Raw genomic sequence first — 18,671 nt, 5'->3', positions numbered from 1 at the left:
ACTTTCTGAAAAATGACATGGATCGAACCCAGGGCCCTTTTCTGGCTTTTTATGCAAGGGCGCCCTTGTATCTACAATTCCTCTTGCAGCTAAATATTGTAAATGCACTAAAGATCCTTGCTTGTCACTTTCCTTTTTACTCGGAGTTACAAATATGTGGAGATGGGGAATCCTTCTTCCTCTTGTATCCTAAGAGGCAAGTTCGGTTTCCCATTTGGGCTAGGTGCCACGTGTCGAACTATCATAGGGAGAGCGGATTTTGCCCCAACACTAAAAACAACTGTTTTTCAACTTAGACAAATATGAGACATCCATGGGTTAATTTCAGGTTACACACTTAGTTGAGATAGAGGTGAAACAATCTCTTAGTAACTTAAGAAAAGTTTAGCCTCCAATAATATAGCGCTCCTTCTTGTATTCTTGCAGATGTATCACTATCATTTCACCCAATTATTTTTTGAATGATAAATTTTATTAATGAAGAAGACAAAAGCCTAATGACTGAGATAACAGAACAAGAAAGCAACTTGTGCATAGCTGATAGAATTGAATCGATTCTATTTTCGCTCTGTTATTAGGGAAACCTTATTCCCATTTTCCTAACAGCTCTCTATTATATGAAAATGCTAAAAAAATGGTGGTTGACTGGTTGTGAGGTTTCTAACAGACACTTTCTGGCTCTGCTTGTGCCATACCTATGTGATTTGATAGATGGTCCGATTAATAAAAGTTTATTTTTCATGACATTTATGGGTACTGGAAGTTAAATATGTGTGATATGTTACTTTTTATTGACACGTATTTGTCCTTAGGAAGCAAAGTAAGAAACTCATGCTCATGGATTCATAGATCTTAGGGAGCAAGGAGATATGGGATTCCGTTTCTTTGCAGACCTTAGTAGTTCCTAGTTGAGGTTGAGGTTGGACACCTCATCCTGTACACAACTAGCATCTGTCTTGCCTACATGCAAGAGAAGTGAAGTGACTTATCTCAATTACTTGGGTAGTAGACCCTAAGCAAGATAGAATGGGTACGACAGTGAGATTCCGTACTGAACATGATCACATTAGAATAGCTTGTTGAGAAGAGACAATTGAGCTATTCTACTAGACAAGACCCTTTACATGTCCTTTAACCTGAGGGATCATATTGGTCTGTTAGCGAGTCTCTTATTTTTTGTCTATCTAACTGTGGTTCTTATTGGAGTCACCAAAGCGTAGTACTGGAACGTTGGACAAACCTTCGAGGTCAATAGTGATACCCGACATGGAATTCTCCGCCTAATTAATATGACAACATCTACAGTTTTGGTCAGAGTAGTAGACGTAGAAAAATACCTGGCCAGGTGGATTTGATAAAAATATTTATCAAAAGGGTTTTCACAAAATAAGTTTTGAAATAGTTTTAGCAAATGCATTTGCGGGCTACACTACTTTACTGAAAGGTACACTTTGAGTGAGCCCAGGGGGTAGTTAATGTCCACCCCCCGTAAGACTCAACTCGGTAGATATGGACTTGAAGGAAGGACTTGCACATTTGATGTGATTAGATGTATGATGATTTGACGGTTATCTTCAGGGCTACGTCTTGATGGAGGCCACTGACTCAATGCAATCGTAGCATTAGCAACGGAGTAATAATCGCAGTGGGGGTCCACTTATGGGTTATGCAGGATCTACTATTAAATGACTGCTACGATCCCACTCACTACTTGATTGACCTATTATAATCTATTGGATAGAGGTCCTGCATTTATTTAGTTGCTCGCATGAACTATTTTCGTGGCATTTGATGCATTGAAAGGATATACACAATGTATATAGTGTATATACACTATGGGATACATTGGAATACCAAAACAATTAAGTATCATAAGGGTATTTTGAGAATAACATAAATTATGTTGGAGCTTTAATCCTATTCGATAGGATTGGATTGCATTAATTTAATTAGGAATTAAATGAAAAATGCAAAGGAATTTAAATTGGATAATTGGGAACCACATGGGACGAATTTGGGTGGGACCCATGTCCACACGCCCCATGTGGTGTGCCATTATCAATGAATAAAACAAAATTGGAAACTAGGGAACCACATGAGGCAACCTTGGGTTGCTTGGGCGGCAAGGCACACCCCCCCTGGGCACCCCATGTGGGTTTCCCAATTAGGTGTAGCTTGTTTTCCAATTGGAGCTTCCAATTTTGACTAGTTTCCTTAATTTTTTTGAATTCTCTAGAAACTTTGGATTGTATCAAAGGCAATTCAAAACTCTATAAATACAAGACAAAGAGCTAGAGTTTTCTACATATCTTCCATAATTCCATGTGTTGGAAATTGATAGAGTCAACCCCAAAAATTTGTCCCCTTGTTTTCTCTCTCAATTTTTAGTTTTTGGGTTTTTGAACTCATTGACTATCATCAAATTAAGCTCCATTGATCTAAACAATTGTTCTCATATTATAATCTGATTTAGATCAGAATTCAAAGTGAACAAATAGTTGTTTACAAGTTCCTTTGTGCAACAAAAGGAATCCATCGATTCAACTTGCGGCGCGTGATTAGATCGTCGGCAGATTTTCGAGTAGATCAGGCGGATGTTTTCTTCTCTACAGCAACTTAGGTATTTAATTTATATTTATGTTTATTAAATCACCATAAGATCAATTAGTCCCTAGGAATCTTGGGTTAGGGCAAAATTTTTATTCTACGCGGTTTATTCTTCCGCTACGTGTAGCGATTTTGCACTGAGTTTTTCAACCTTTCTAATAACACTTCATCTGATGGGATAGTAGAAATGTGCGGAGAATCGAGACCCTTTATCTTGGTACCTCGCCATGTAGGTGAAATGTTAGAAACCTTCCTAAATTAGTTTTATTCCATATCTTATTAGTTTCCAAATAAAAGATCATTGCTGTAATTGCTTGATTTAGGGAATAATTCTATTGTTGTAATTACGTGACTAAGGGAGTTGATTAGGGTAGAATTAATACAAGAAAGGTTTCTTTGTAAGAGAACAGATAGTGAAGTTAATAATATCAATTGGAGGTCTGGGTTTCCTCGAATTAACATGTCTTCTTCTATTCCAGTTCTTTTTATCTCTTTATTTTTATTTTATAGAGCATTGCTCTATCATCTGGTATCAGAGCAAGGCTCTTGTGTATGCCTATTACGCACATGCAAAAGATAACTCATTCGGCTGTAACGATGTTGTCCTTGCCTATAATCAAAGGACCAGAGATGACCGTGTTGCTGATTCGTTGCTAGAAGCAAGGTTCGTTGCTACAAATCGTCAGATCGGACATCTTAAGGAGTACATATCAACTGTGATAGCCCAATAAACAAAGAGTATTGACGCCTTAACCCAGCAGATTTTGTCAATCGTGGGTCCTTCGCGTTACACCGCTGAAAAAATACAAAATGATCCTGAGATCGTATCCAGGTCCATCAATGATGGGGAAGGACATTACGGTGGAGGAGTCAATCTTCAGGCATGTTGATTGAGCGATCGGGACATCCACAAACATCGGGTGACGAGAGATCGGATGCAAAATTTTACTTTCATGAAGGTTGAGTTTCCACGCTGAGGAGGTGACGATCCAACGGGATGGATATCAAGAGAGGAAAATATTTTCACTTCCACCGCATAGATAATAACATGAAGGTGGAAATTGCCGCCATTAATTTGGATGGTGATGCCATCCAGTGGTTTGATTGGTACAAGTCAAGCCACGAAGTGCCCGCATGGGAAGATTTTGTCGACGATCATACGGGATGGATATCAAGAGCGGAAAAATATTTTTGCTTCCTCCGCATACCTGATAATATGAATGTGGAAATTCCCACCATCAATTTAAACTGCGATGCCATCCAGTGGTATGATTTGTACGATTCAAGCCACGAAGTGCCCACATGGGAAGATTTTGTCGAGGGTCTCATGGCGCGTTTTGGTCCTACAGGATTTGATGATGGTCATGGACAACTTGCAAAAATACATCAGACATCAATGGTACTGGAATACCAAGGTCGCTTTAAGCGACTCTCTAATTGAGCTCATGATTGGACTGAACGACAACTCATTGGCACATTTGTAGAAGGACTTCGATTGGATATTCATCATGAAGTCAAGATGCATAAGCCTCGCACCATGACTGCAACAATATCATTTGCCCGGTTACAAAAGGAGCGGCTTGTTGATGATAACCGTCGCATGAACAAGGAGCTCACAAGCCGATCGAGCGAGGAGATCCGAGGAGGAGCATCAAATATAAGTACACCGGCTCGCAGTCCACCTGTGAAGCGGCTTACACGAGAAGAAATTTAAGGAAAGGGCAGTGCGAGGTCTTTGTTGGCAGTGCGACGAGAAATGGCAGAGGGGCCATCATTGTAAACAAAAGACACTTTACCTCATTAAACCAAATAAAGACATTATTGATTCCAACGAGTCAGACACTGATGGGTCTGAAGTACACGATGAGGACGGTGCAGATCATGATGACACATTGGCAATCTCTATTCATGCTTTGGCGGGCTTTTCTACCCCAAACTATGAGAGTTAATGGATTTATCAAGCAGTAGTTAGTAACAATATTGATTGACTCGGGAAGTACAAACAGCTCCTTAGATTCAAAGATGGCGAAACAACTTTCTTGTCCAGTGGAACATCCTGACCAGTTCGAAGTAAAGGTGGCTGATGGGAGATCCATAACTAGTGGAGGCAAATGTTCTTATATCAAAATCACAATACAAGACCATGCATTCACCACAGATCTGTTCCTCCTCCCATGGATGGATGTGATGTGGTCCTAGGGGCATAGTGGCTGCACACTCTCGGGGATATTACCTCGAATTTTTCAAAGTTTGTTATGCATTTCACTGTGAATGGGAAGCCAGTAACTAGCAGAGGCAAAAGTGGGGGTAATGTAACAACTGTTAGTGCCCACGGTATAGAGAAGATGTTACGGAAAGAACACGAAATCTTCCTGGCATAGTTGTAGAGGTAGAGGCAAAGGAAATCACCTCTCATGAAACTCATGATATGGAGTCCTTATTGTTAGAATTTTTGGACGTCTTTGAAGAAATAAAGGGTTTGCCACCTAAACATTTGCATGACCATAAAATATCATTGCTCCCAAATAGTGGTCCTGCAAATGTGAGGCCTTATCGTTATCCATATGTACAAAAGGCTGAGACTGAGAAGATAGTCCGAGAGATGGTGGAGATAGGGATTGTTAGGCTAAGTGTTAGTCCTTTCTCTTCACCAGTTCTACTAGTTCGCAAAAAAGATGGGTCGTGGAGGATGTGCGTCGACTATCGGGCATTGAATAGGTTAACGGTTAAGGATAAGTATCCTATTCCAGTAGTTGATGAGCTACTTGATGAAATTGGTGGGGCCCAATATTTCTCGAAATTGGATCTACGATTGGGGTATCATCAGATTCGTATCCATGAAGCAGACATACCAAAGACGGCTTTCAGAACCCATGATAGCCATTATGAGTTCCTAGTGATGCCGTTTGGGTTGTCTAATGCTCCATCAACCTTTCAGAGCCTAATGAATGACATCTTTCGCCCATATCTGCGTAAGTTCATCTTAGTATTCTTTGATGATATTATCATCTTTAGTGCATCTTGGGCCGAACATTTACATCACATGAAGATTACTCTAACTATTTTAAGAGAGCATTCTTTGTTTGTTAAGAAGTCAAAATGCAGTTTTGGAAAGACCGAGGTTGAATTCCTTGGTCGTATTGTCTCAAAGGAAGGAGTGTCAATTGACCCATCAAAGGTGAAGGCAATGGTAGAATGGCCAACCCCAACCAACATCAAAGGGCTATGAGGTTTCTTTGGGTTGACGGGCTATTACCGCAAGTTCATCCAAGACTATGGAAGAATTAGTGCATCGTTGATAGAACTATTATGTAAAGATGCTTTCAAGTGGAGCCCATCTGCTGACGAGGCTTTTATCAAATTGAAGAAGGCAATGTCATCCACTCCGGTCCTAGCCTACCTTCCTTCCACAAGTTGCTTGTGGTGGAATGTGATGCATGTGGGATTGGAATAGGAGGAATATTGATGCAAGAGGGAAGGCCTTTAGCTTACACCAGCAAGGCTTTATCCCGCCAACATTAGGCCATGTCGGTGTATGATAAGGAAATGATGGCTATTATTCATGCAGTGACAATGGAGGCCAGTCGACATTTTCATATTAGAATTGATCACAGGAGCATAAAGTACATTTTGGAGCAACGAATTTCATCCGTGGAACAACAAAAGTGGGTTTTAAAATTATTTGAGTATGATTTTGAAATTGTTTACAAGAAAGGGAAGGAGAATGTAGCAGTAGATGCACTTTCAAGAATGTATGAGAATGCAGAGATTGTAGCCATGTCAGTCCCAATGTTTATTGGCCTTGACGACATACGAAGGGAATGGGCACAAGACAATGATATATAGGCGTCGATTCAACGGTTACAACAAGATCCAAGTTTCGACACTCACTACACATGGGATGCATTAGACCTTCAGCATAAGGGTCAAATTGTTTTAGCAGCCCACTCTACCCAAAAAGCCCTGATCTTGAATGAGCTCCATCCGCCTCCTAGTGCATATCACTCGGGATTTTTACGCACATACAAGCGTGTTGCTGTAGACACCCCATTTTGACCGAACCCTAAACCCTGGCTTTTGTTAAAAAAAATCCTTTAAATAGGTGAATTTGATGTCCCAAAATCAGTCCTAGCGTATGTCAGGGTCCCATTTAGGTCCCTCTAAAATTTCAGCAAACGAGAGGGGTAGGTAATGTTGTGTAAATTTAGTATCGCAGAAGGGGTGTGCATTATCCTGACCAGAGGGTGACCTGGTGGGAGTAAAACGTGGGTAATTCGCTGCAGGAGGGTGTCCCTGGGTAACCAGAGAGGTACGGATTTATCCTTTTTTTTTACCTCATTAAAACTTTTACCCAGAGGCCACCCTTTCCAGCAAAGCATTGCAGAAATATACATAAAGGGGTTGTCCAATAACTCTAGGGGGTTGAAAATTTTCTCTAAAAACAATATAAATAGGAGGGCAAGCTTCTCTCACAAGCCATTCTTCATTTTTCGTTAAACATTTTAGAGAGATAAAGAGCGAGAGAAAGAGAATGTTCTAGAGTGAGAAAGTAGATCTCACGACTGAAACCCTAACTTTTTGTCATCTTCTCCGGCAAATCTCCGACCGGCAAATCTCCGACCGGCAAACTCATTCTCTCCGGCGAGCATTTCTTTGTCTTGATCTTAGTTTCGATCATCTCTCCGGCAAACTCCGGCTAGAATTTTGTTCGGAATTCTGACCATTTTCTCACCATTGACAAACCTTTTGATCTCATGTTTCATCTCGATTGGATCTCTTTGCTATTTTCTCATCAAAGCTTCAAGCCCTAATCCCTTGGATCGGATCGCCTTGCACAATGTGCTGTTCTTCAACGAGTGGATTTTAAAGGTGAAGTTAAAAATATTCAAACAGCAAGGCTTCGTTTACAGTTCAGGTATTTATCTCCTCTGAATTTCGTGGATGATATTATTTGATTTACTTTAATTTGTCTTTGCTAATAAGATCCATAGGTTCTTTTGATTATTTGCCTGATATATTTTTTTTATCATATTATGCAATGAGATGCAAATTGCAAAGAAAATCTGTAGGTTTTGTACAAATCTGAGAAATTTTTACAAATTTATTATAAGAGGAAAAGACAAAGGAAAGGAATTTATGTTGTGGATGTTGTTTCATGTTAAATTTTGATTTTAGACTACGATTTTTGGATAGATTTCGATGATCAGTTCTTGAAATAGTATGATGTTTGGTCTGATGTGCTGATCTTACTGAAGGTGTTATCTTGACTAAGTTTTGTAATCTCTATTTCATAATTTCTGACAATTAAAGGAAGAATCAGGAGTTAGAGATTTGTTATATTCTGTTTAAAAGAATTTAGTGAAAATAGAATTTTCATCTTAACATTTTGGGGAAATTATTGAAAACAGGGTTTTTATCTTGATGTTTTGGATTTTTCTCTCGTCAAGTGACTTATTTATTACTACTTTAAAGAGTTAGTTTGTGAAAATATGTCTAGGATAGCATTTAATTCTGAGGTGAGGGTAAAGTTTCCGAACAAGTTGAGGTTAAGGTGAAATTTTTTTTATATTTTAAAATGTGTCTTCTTGTTTATATAGGACTTTATCAGTGATTAAATACATGTAAATGAGATGTAAATGAATTAATGATGTGTTTGAAATATTGGAAAATGATACTCGCTTCAGGCCATGATGTATGTATTAGTTGCTTTTATCTCTTCTCTGTTAAAAGGTGTAGAATGATAGTAGGTCGATTATGGCTAGGTGTACATATAGCCTACTTAGTTCAATTTTGCTGATATGTGTGAAGTAATGTTAACAATTTTTTGGTCTTGATAGAGTTTATTTGGATTATCCCTTAGCAGTGTATATGAAATGATATTTGATATATGTACAGGTCATCCTACTTCCCCCTACTGAATCATTAGAAAAGGATGGACATTTTTTTTTTTTAGCCGATACATATAGAACATGAAAATTGTTTTGCTTGACAGACAGGGGAATAATGAGCTGAGGATAAGGGATAACTATCAGTTTTCTTCACAAGTCATTTTAAACATGTATGTGTATTTTCATGTCATGAAAATTATGCAGACTTGTCCCTTGGTCCTAGCTTTTATAAATTGTTTTGGGGGAAAAGAAACAACCTTATACTATATATTTGAGCTTCCATGATATTTTTTTTTTTTTTCATTTCTTTCCATTCAGGTTCTAGTTTTGTGTTCAAAAATTTTTAATGCTAAGTTTTCTAGCAAGAGCAATTTCCATGTCCTGTTTTGTGGTGACTTTATCCTTTAGGTATTAGATTTCCAAAATTCTTTATTTATTTTTTATTTTTTTATTTTTGGGCATTTGATGTTGATCATGCTATGTTTTATAATTGTGCCGAGTCACCTTGTCCCTTATCAAATTTTGATATGACTCTTAAAGAGCTCATAGAATTTAAGGGGCAAGGTGAATCGGAATTAATCAAAGCATGACAGTTGGGATTCCTGCTTCATTTCTTTCAAGAAGAGCACATCAAAGTCTGTTTCTCCTCACTTGTTGATGGGGAATGATATCTCCCCTACTATCTTGACCCTATCCGTTCTATTCACTTTTAGCCTGCACATTTATTAGCATTGAATTGTCTAGCCACTATCATTTCTGTTTTCCCATTATATTGTTGTAACAAACCTCAATTTCATGTTATCTACATCAATAATCCCAATCATCAACTATCCCCATTATTCCCTCTAATTTAGCTACCATTTCCATCTAACCTAACCTTAACAACATCATTTTTTTTTATCAAATCCTTCTCCCAAATTTAAATCCATTTTTGAAATCTGGGCATATTCTTCTTTAATTCCGACTCTTTACTATCTTGATCTCAATCGGCATCATCTCTTTGCTCTAATTTCAGCAATTAATTCCAGCAATCCTTGCAAATTTTGGCAATGCATCTTTCATTTTCAGGTTATCCCCTGCTACATTCAACCGTTCCTGCTACCTGGATATGATTCATATTTTTTTTGAGTATTTGTGTGGAAGTTAAAAGAAGAAGAGGAAAAGGAGATAGGCTATAAAGAGGAGAAGAAGGTTTAGGGGATTTCTCCTCACGTCGTAGGATTTTATTTTTTTTAGAACTTTTTAGAAGAAGATTAGTAGGAGAGGGAGGAGCTGCATTATCAGATTTCAGAAAGTAGAAGGGGAAGGGATTTGCAGCCATCATTCCTGCCATTGGATCCAGTCTTGCCGGCAACTTTCGAATCAGCCACCTTCATCTCTATTTCTTTCTCTCTGCAAATCCATTTAAACCATGAATCATGCCTCATTTTGTTATCTCCATCTTCTGTCCATCTCATTTATAGTTCCGTTTTTGTCCTTGTCAAATTTCCTCTTGGTCCTTCTCTTGTAATGCTATCCCTCGTTTGTATTTAAATTTGAGCATAAAGTCCAAGATATGAATGTTTGATCCCTGTTTTGATTATTCTTTGCTGTGATTACCATCATGAATTTCCATTCTCCCCGGTGCCCCTTCATAGTTACCCTAAGAGCATCTGTTAAAGTTTTCAACAAAAAAATTCATTCAATGAAGGCAGGATTTAATTGTAATTGACTCATACAGGTTCCTCATTTCAGAGTGGGCATTTTGAATTGTCATGTCAGCCCCACATGTATCATATGGTTATGCTTCCTATAAAGTTTTGTATAATCTGATATAATGCGTATTTTAATTATCATTCAGCACTATATGCACCATGTGAATATTCCTCTTGTACATGTAAAATCATACCTGCTTGTGCATATTAGAGTTGTCATTAGGGGTGGCCAACCGGTTTGGTTCTCGGTTCTCGGTTCCTTTTTTTTCGGTTCTCGGTTCTCGGTTCCTTTTTTTTCGGTTCTCGGTTCTCGGTTCTCGGTTCCATGAACCGTAAGAACCGAACCGAACCGTAGTACACAGTAGGACCGAACCGAACTGGACCGAACATAATCGGTCGGTCCGGTCCGGTTCTTCGGTTCTAATGGCTAATTATTAATTATTAATTATAATTTATAAAAACTTTTAATTAAAGTTATAATATAAGTTACTTTCTTATTATAAGAATAGTATTAACTATTACTTATTAATATTATAAGTAATTTATATTATTAAGTATATGTATAATAGAAATATAAAAATATTATATATATATATATATAAATATTATATATATATATATATATATATATATATATATATATATATATATATATATATATATATATATATATATATATATATATATACATTCAAAGTTCGGTTCTTCGGTTCCGGAACCGAACCGAGAACATTAGACCCCGAACCGAACCGAATAATTTCGGTTCTTCATCAGTGGAACCGAACCGGACCAAAAATATTTTTTTACAGTTCGGTTCCGGTTCGGTTCTTCGGTTCCGGTTCGGTTCTTCGGTTCTGGTTCGGTTCTGGCCACCCCTAGTTGTCATATATCATTGGAAATGTAAGATTTTTTTTTTTAGGCAGGAGAATTGTTTATGGTACTATCTTGTATTCACTTAATTTTGGATAAGATGACTGTGCAAAGTCATTTTTTATTATGTCTTGTTATGTCAAAGCTCATTTTGAATTATTCTATATGGTTCCTAGTATATAGGGGATTTGGTCCAATATAGAATGAATAGGTAATATCTGATCATTGTATTTATTGTCTTGGATGTGTAATTAGATGTATACACTTATATTTCTTCACTGTAACAGTGGTTTTTATAATGGGGGTTAGTAATTTTTTATATATGTATATGATTATGTTCCTTATTTAGTTATTTTACTAAGAAGGAATATAGAAGGGATTGCTAAATGGGGATTATTAAATGATGGTCTTGTAGAAACTTTATGACCTGTCTTTATGTCTGAAAGAGAAGGGAGTTGGTAAAATTTAATTGTCCTTCTTTTATTATCAGAGAACCTTGACTTTTGTATGGTTGTAGGTTGATTTTGGTGTTTGGGTAGTATATTTTGTTTGATTTGCAAGGTGCCCTAACAAGGCTGTTGAAAGACCAGTGTACAATTTTGGACTAGCTTTGGGAAATGAGTAAAAATGAAAGATTTTAATAGGGAGTGTCAATGTTTATTCTGGTGATCCAAATAGGCGTTTCTTTCCATTTCTTTTGTGGTCTGTCCCCTATGTATTATCATATTTAGGTCATGTGATAAGGTGCTTTACTTTATGACTAAGTAGTTTAAAATTTCATCACATCACAGATAGTTAATGCAATATATATATATAACCTAGAGGTTTCTCTTGTGGCATGTATGAATTAAAGATATTTAGGGTGTTCACCAAAACAACAAGAGTTTCTTCTACCATCCATTATGTGCAGATATCTTATGCATATTTGATATCTTATGCATATTAGTATGGGTTTAGTTGGATCCTTTTGTTAGTTGTTTTTTTTGGATAGTGAGAACATTTGGACCATAGCTCTGTCTTCAATTCTTTCATTAGTTGTGCTTTATTTAGTGCCCTTTGATTTTAGTTAGGCCATTATATTTTATAATACATACCTCTTGAATATTGCATTGAATCTGATAATCTTGTTTAACTAGGTACATAAGGGGGTAAGGTAACAGTCATGAATGGATTTGTAGATTATATAATTAACTTAACATATTGAGGGTTATAGTGTTAAGGAGTGTGTAATGTTTTATTTTGATTAAGTCTTAAAATGAACAGGATACATATTCATCTCATTTAATTTTGACAATAGTGCGTGAATTTTTTTATAATATCGGTTACTATATGGACTAGTGTTATATTATTCAGTTTTGTGAGAATATAAAAAATGATTTATACTACTTTAAGAGGAGGATTTGATGGTTAGATACATTTTATATAGGGTGAAAATATCAATCAAGCAAGTAACTGATGATAGACTGATTAGTTTCATATGGCTTTGTTATTGATAAGGTTGTTCTTAGTTTGAAATGTCATAATAATTTAATTTTTGTTATTTGATCTATTGTGTTTGTAATTAGCTAGTTATAAATGTCACAATTATTTGTCGGCTAACCGTTACGCTTATTTAGGGCAATGAAGGCGATAGCCCAAGCTCATCTTTAGGGGACTTGCTCGGTTCTAGTAACACTCCCCTCTTTTGTTTAGTAGGCTTACCCAGACTTTTAGATATTTTACTCATTTTTTAGAACCCTTCTCTCATTGCAACAGTAATGATAAGATTACTTGGAGTCCCATAGGAGACATGTTTTGTCTCATTTGTTTTAGGGGTGTCCCTTCCTTTAGATATGTTTTATTTGATTGGCGTTTCACTTGTTTGTGATAATGCTAGTTTACTTGTTTGTGACCACGCTGGTGTACCTGTTTGTGAGCACGCTAGTTTGCTTGTTTGTGAATCACACATGTTTACTTGTTTAGTGTTTTTATCTCGGAATATGTTCCGAACTACGTTGGCTTGATCCTCTTTCACGAGGTACGTAGCGCAGCTTGGGATTCTTATCCCAGGTCCAGCCAAACATTACAAATCTTTTAAAAACTTATTTTCCAAAAAAGCTCTTCCTCTAGAGTTAGGAGTATGTCCTAGGTAGAGTGTTTTGGTGGTTATGTGTTTGCTTTAGAGTTAGGAGTTTGTCCTAGAGTTATAGGAACGCTTACCATTCAAAAAAAAAAGAAAAAAGGAACGCCTCCGTCTGGTCAGTTGGCGATTCACATCGCTGATTGATGACTAGGTCTAGGATGCGTTAGTGATCCTATTATTTTCCTTAGGACACACAGCCTAGCTACATATAGGTTGTAGGAATTCCATGCATTAGCTTAGGGCTAACCTGCATTTAGTTAGGGCATATAGGGTGTCCTAAAATCATAACCCACTCAAACATAAATAATCGTGCAAAAAAACCTTTAATAACTAGTCCAGTCTTTTAGGTCGAGTCGAGGATAGAGGTCTAGATGTCTTAGGCATTATAGTTTAGAATAGGTGCGAAGAACTACTTCCCTCTGATTCTTGTGGAGGCGGGGATACGTAGGCTGCTTGGATGAATATCAGATCATCCAAGAGTCGAGGACAATTTTAGAACCTTAGGATTTGTTGTTAATGTTTCTTTTTAGAGTTTTATGTTTGTAGTTATCATTTTCTTGTGTGTTTTCTTTCAGATCGAGATTAGTTTCTTATTTGATCATTTACATCGTTAGCTGTAGATTTTTACTGCTTACCAGTCTATTATTTCTTGCTTATATGCTTAGCTATATTTTTTTTACTGCTTTATCGCTTTTACTGCTTATTATGTCTCATTTACTTATTTTGTTGTCCTGCTTATTCTACTTATCATATTCATTATATCTTGTTCAGATCTTATACTTTTAGCTGTAGTATGCATGTGTTTGTCCACCAGAACTTAGACACCTATTAGGTATGTCACTCATAATCTAGCTGTGCTTAGGTGACACACTTCTTTCATTAATTTTGTGTGTATTTATTATTTCTATTCTGAGAAAATGCATGTTTAGGTAGACGATTCCTGAGGATTGTTCCCATTTCATATGATTTTCGCCCAAAACTTTTCAGAGTTAATAATAAATGGCATAAGAGACCAAGTGTTCGCACTCGGGCGAATTGGGGGTGCTCTTCAGACCTTCCCCATTCGTAATCAGGCACGAACTCATTCATTTCTGGTTATCCATGGTATACTGAGCATATTTGTTTAAGGATCCATGATATACGGCCATGGATCCTTAAACAAATATGTTTAGGTACGTCTCGAATCCAGACTTATTCCCGAATCGAGAGGTATCTCCCTTATATTGTCACTTGTTTTATGCTATGAGGGTGACACCATTTCGAGAGTTCCTTGGTAGAGTTCTCCTTCACACGTGGATGATCCTAGAGGCCGCTGGGGGCTCGTCCCCCACCTCTCTCCCGGATCGGGGTCCACAGTTGCTCATGCTTTTTATTAGTGTGGCATGAAGAAGGATATCAAACGATTTGTGGAAGAATGTGATGTGGGCCAAAGAAATAAAGGGAAAATTGTGGCCAACCCAGGATTACTACAACCATTTCCCATTCCCACTCAAATTTGGGCATATATTTCTATGGATTTCATAGATGAGTTGTCTCTCTGAATTCCAATTAGGAAAATCAAGAGGGGGGTGAATTGGTTGGCAATTATAATTTTTTTCTCTTACAAGCATTTGTGAGATTGGTTTTCAAAAACTTAGGTTATAAATTTCACTTAGGCCTTTTAACAAACACTTAGTGTGTGACTTTTGAAAACCCTAGTTGATTCTCTCTTTTAGTCTTTTTATCAAACACTTGATGGGTGACTTTTGAAAAACCTTAGTTGATTCTCTCATTTAGTCTTTTTATCAAACACTTGATAGGTGAGTGAAGTTAGTTATAAATAAAGAGCAAACACCACAATAAGATAAAGGGCAGTGATAAATCGACTCCCCAAATGGATAAATCGACTCCCCATGTGTCTATCTCTCTCCTCTTTCTCTCTCTAACCTAGAGGAGAGAGAAAGACACATGGGGAGTTGATTTATCAATTTGGGGAGTCGATTTATCACTCCCCTAAGATAAATGAATAAAATAGAGAGGTAGAGAGATACACACAAGAGTTTATAGTGGTTCGGTCTAAAATAAAACCTACTCCGCTCTTCCCAAGTTTGTCTCCTTGAGGTAATCCACAAATGATGTTTGATTACAACGAAGATGGCTCCGCGTCTTCTCCACTTGCCCATAAAGATGGCTCCGCGTCTCCGAGCACTTGCTAAAATAATCTCTAAGGGATTTAACTAAGGTGCCTTTCCACCTTTACAATGTTTTTGAAGTTTGAATGTGTTGTGCCTTCCTCTAAGGCTAATACACCTCTTCAATACAATATATTTCTTCTCAACTAGATATTACAACTTTGCTTGATGAGAACTTCTCCGATCTAGGGTTTGAATGAGCTTGAGAGATTTTCCTTTGAGTAGATGATTGCCAATGAGAGCTTGAGTGGAACTTTCTTCAATAATGATCACAATAAGCTTGGGAGATCTTCTTCAAAGTGATTGCAAGTTTGAAACCCAAGGAAGATGAATCTTGAAGAACCCTTTTGAAAGATTGAAAACCCTTTGATAGCAAGTAGATTTGATTCCCATAGTTGCAAAAGTGTTTGAATGCTTCATTTAATATAATATATATAGTCTAACCTAAAATATGACCGTTCAGAGGTAAAATGGTCATTTTACAGGCCCGCAAGTTAAAAAACCGAAGTAGCCGTTATAGCCTTAACGACTATTTTTTTACAACGTAGACGTCTCCACTTTTCCAGATGCCGAAAACTGGTTTCTGAATTTTCGTAGATCTTGCGTAGAGCTCTACCCTTCCATCTATGGATTTTTCAGATTGTGTATTCTTCTCCGTTTTTCTTCCACTTTTGATATGATTCAAAATGAGTTTTTGGGGGATGATTAACATCAACATTAGCATATTTTGAAGATGTTTAGACCTATTTAAAAATACTTTAGCTTAGTGGACCTAAGTGGGATTTTAAGGTGAAATTTAAGGCCATTTGAAAATCATTTTTATAACAGTTTTGAGAACTCTTGCAAACTACATTTGAAACTTGATCTCCATTCAATATAAGCTTGTATGATCCCTTGAATGAGCTATCTTGACCTTCCATGTTCATGATTGATTTTAATCTTCAACTTCGCTAGACTTGCATGAATTCCACCTTGATCGAACTTCATTCCTAGCTTTGAACGTTGGTCTTGATCTTTGAAGAGAAAAACTTGAATTGTGGCTTATCATGCGCGAGGTTTGTCTTTGTCCATCTTGATTGATTGATCTTGACTTGATTTGCTTTTGCTTAATGTTGCTTTGAATTTTCATTTGTTACCTTTCTTTGCCTGGGCATTCTTATTAAAGGTAAAACATTAGTACCAACTTACTTTGATCAATTTGGGTTTGTTATCATCAAAATCATTATTAGGGTCACACTAGGGAACCCTTGGGCTAACACTCTCTCACAAGGAAAGAGTGCCATATTGGTGGTGGTGGACCGACTCACTAAGTATGCTCATTTTTGTCCATTGTCCCATCCATATGCGACAGCGATTGTTTCCCAGTTGTTTATTGAGAATATTTTTAAATTGCATGGGATCCGCAATCCATTGTTAGTGATCAGGACCCAACTTTTATTAGTCACTTTTGGCAGGAATTCTGTAAGCTACAAGGAACTGAGCTAAAGATGAGTATTTCGTATCACCCTCAAACAGATGGTCAAATAGAAGTGGTCAACAAATGCTTATAAAACTACTTGAGGTGTTTTACAGGTGATAAACCGAGGCAATGGGTCTGATGGTTGGGCTAAGTGGTGGTACAACACAACATATCACTCGTCAACAAAGAAAACACCTTTTGAAATTGTTTATGGTCATTCCTCCCTACTCATCACATCCTACACTCATGGATCTACTAAGGTACATCAAGTGGACTGTGAGTTAAGGGATCGAGATCGCGTGCTAGAAATTCTTCGAAATAACCTCCACCAAGCACAGGTGAGAATGAAGCACCCGGCAGATAAACATCACGCATAACGAGAATTTGAAGTTGGAGACTGGGTGTATCTGCATTTGCAGCCATATTGTCAAGCATCAATAGCGGTCCAGGCATCTACGAAACTCCCCCCGTTTTTATGGACCGTATCAAGTACTTCAACGCATTGGGACAGTTGCTTACAAGTTGGAACTTCCTCCTGGTTCCAAAATACATCCGGTTTTCCATGTGTCATGCCTAAAGAGAAAGTTAGGGGATCATGTCAAGTCTCAAAGCCAATTGCCTGTTACCAATGAAAAGGGAGAAATTCAATTCCAGCCCCACACTATTCCCACACTATCTTGGATCGCAGAATGGTCAAACAGGGTAATTGAGCCATCACACAAGCGTTGGTCCAATGGGCCAACTTGCTAGAAGAGGATGCAACATGGGAGAATTTTCAGACCTTAAGGGAAAGTTTTCCTGATTTTGAGCTCAATCAACCTTGGGGACAAGGTTGAAAATAAGGGAAGGGGGATGTTGGAAACCTTCCTAAATTAGTTTTATTCCATATCTCATTAGTTTACAAATAAAAGATTGTTGATGTAATTACTTGATTTAGGGAATAATTATATTATTGTAATTGCTTGATTAAGGGAGTTGATTAAGATAGACTTAGTATAAGAAAGGCTTCAATGTAAGAGAACATACAGAGAAGTTAATAAATATCAATTGGAGGTCTGGGTTTCCTTGAATTAACCCGTCTTCTTCTTCTATTCCTCTCCTTTTTATCTCTTTATTTTTATTTTATAGAGCAATGCCATTCAATTGGAGTACTTGAATTCGGTCTCGTTCGACTTTTTTCTATTTTTTCTTATTTGTCAATTCAAAGCCTTTCGATCAAGGGAAAATGGGAAATGATATCCCCACTACCATATTTTGATAATGGCACTACTCTATTATGTTTGTTTTAGGCCCTGTTCGGTAGATTGTGACGACCTATTGTATGCCCCTACCCGATTATTTGACTCGAAATTAAAACCGATTATTAGACTCAAAATTACATTTAATTTTGAGTCCAATAATAGGGTTGGGGCTCACAATCAGTTATCACAGTCTAAAACGAGATGGCCTAAACATAATTTGAGTCATAATATGTAATATGTATTGGACTCACAAAAGCGATTACAATTCCCTAAGACCCTGTTCGTTTAAGATTGTGACAGCCGATTGTAAGTGCTAAACTGATTACTGGACTCAAATTTAAACGTAATTTTTAGTCCAATAATAGGTTCGGCACTCACAATTGGTTGTCATAATCTTCAAAGGGGCCTAAGTTCGTTTTGGATTTGCAACCGGATGGGCCTAAGAGCTCTCAAAAGCCAATAAAAAAACGTATAAAACAAAGTGATTAGTGTCCTTATCAAAATATGGTAGTGCGGATATCAGTCCCGTTGATCAAAGGGCTAAGAATGGCCACCAAAATATTGTTGTGTCGTCCCCCCTTGTATTAAAATAGGGTCACATTAGCTCTCATCAAAATTG

This window comes from Tasmannia lanceolata, unplaced genomic scaffold (assembly GCF_043159265.1).
Source record: "Tasmannia lanceolata isolate RefF3 unplaced genomic scaffold, GAP_Taslan_0.1 ptg000023l, whole genome shotgun sequence".
Lineage (NCBI taxonomy): Eukaryota > Viridiplantae > Streptophyta > Magnoliopsida > Canellales > Winteraceae > Tasmannia > Tasmannia lanceolata.
The sequence above is the reverse complement of the archived record's forward strand: the minus strand, read 5'-3'. Positions refer to the sequence as shown.